Raw genomic sequence first — 1349 nt, 5'->3', positions numbered from 1 at the left:
TTCCTTCACCTGCATACATCATGATATCTACCCTAGGTTGACATACTTATATATATATACTATAATTTGAATAGTTTCCTCTGTTAAGAATGTCCATTCTTAATTGTGAAGTTAAATGGTCTGGTGGACAGAAAAGTCGTTTACTTGAATGTTCTCTTTATTTGAAGATATACCGATAACTCATTTTCCACTATTTATGGATAAAGATTTAGATTTTGTTTTACTACTACAGCTACTACTACTATAACGTCAACAACCACTACACTACTACGCTACGTGATAGCAGTGCCACACCCTAGTTTCATTCTCTCTCTCTCTCTCTCTCTCTCTCTCTCTCTCTCTCTCTCTCTCTCTCTCTCTTTTACTCTAACGTGAGAAAAAAAAATCTTCAGTGTCAGGAGTGGGATTCGAACCCACGCCCGGAAGACCGGACTGCGACCTGAACGCAGCGCCTTGGACCGCTCGGCCATCCTGACGTACTGGCACGATAACAGAAGCTCCATATTCGTGACTCGGGTTTCTGATAAGCGGCGCACGGCACCGCCCAGCCAACGAGTGGTTCGCTGTGCCTACTGAGGAAACGGTTGTGAGTTACGGTGGGATTCGAACTCATGAGATCCTTATTGGAAGATAGCATGAAGTGTTATAGACCAAATTCCTTCTATATATGTAAATCAGGGATGTGTACGTGTATATTTTTTTTTACCTATGTATCTTTGTATCAACCACACTGAACACGAAGGACCAACCCTTGAACACGACCCTTGAGCGTGACGCCACGCCTCTGAGTGCAACAGTTTGAAGACTCGGGTCAAAGGCTAGACCTTGTATTCAGTGGTTGTTATCTAAGTTTCCCATTAACCTTTAAGCTATAGGTTTTGTATCATAGCTTCCGAATATATATATATATATATATATATATATATATATATATATATATATATATATATATATATATATATATATATATATATATATATAAGAATGGTTTTGACCTATCTTTAAAGAAATGTGATTAAACATGATTATGTTCGGTGAAGCAGTCCCATGAATAACAAATGAAGTATTAATCAGCTCATAGCTGCAGGCTTATGAACAAATAGTACCTTAATAGATAAATGACGAAATGGATTTGCATAAGTAATTATGCAAATGAATGAATAAATGTGTTCGTAAAGTGTTGCCAAGTTGATGTCTGTAAGTGGCTGTGGGGGAGCATAAGATACATTTGTAGACTTTGTGGGACTGATGCATGTGGGTAATTATGCAAATTAATGAACGTTTGAGTGGTGTTAAATGTGGGGCAAGTCTTTTACTATGTGGAGAAAATAGGATGTAAAGTACATAGG

The 1349-nt window shown here is 37.9% G+C and overlaps 1 non-coding gene across 1 annotated transcript; it reads right to left on the bottom strand.

Annotated features, from left to right (window-relative positions):
- Nucleotides 1-392: 392 nt before the first annotated feature.
- On the bottom strand, nucleotides 393-476 carry TRNAL-CAG (transfer RNA leucine (anticodon CAG)). Its single transcript has one exon. It is a non-coding gene; the product is annotated as a tRNA-Leu (tRNA).
- Between the last annotated feature and the right edge of the window lie 873 nt (nucleotides 477-1349).

This window comes from Panulirus ornatus, chromosome 42, assembly GCF_036320965.1.
Source record: "Panulirus ornatus isolate Po-2019 chromosome 42, ASM3632096v1, whole genome shotgun sequence".
NCBI lineage: Eukaryota > Metazoa > Arthropoda > Malacostraca > Decapoda > Palinuridae > Panulirus > Panulirus ornatus.
This window is presented reverse-complemented; position numbering and strand designations above follow the sequence as displayed.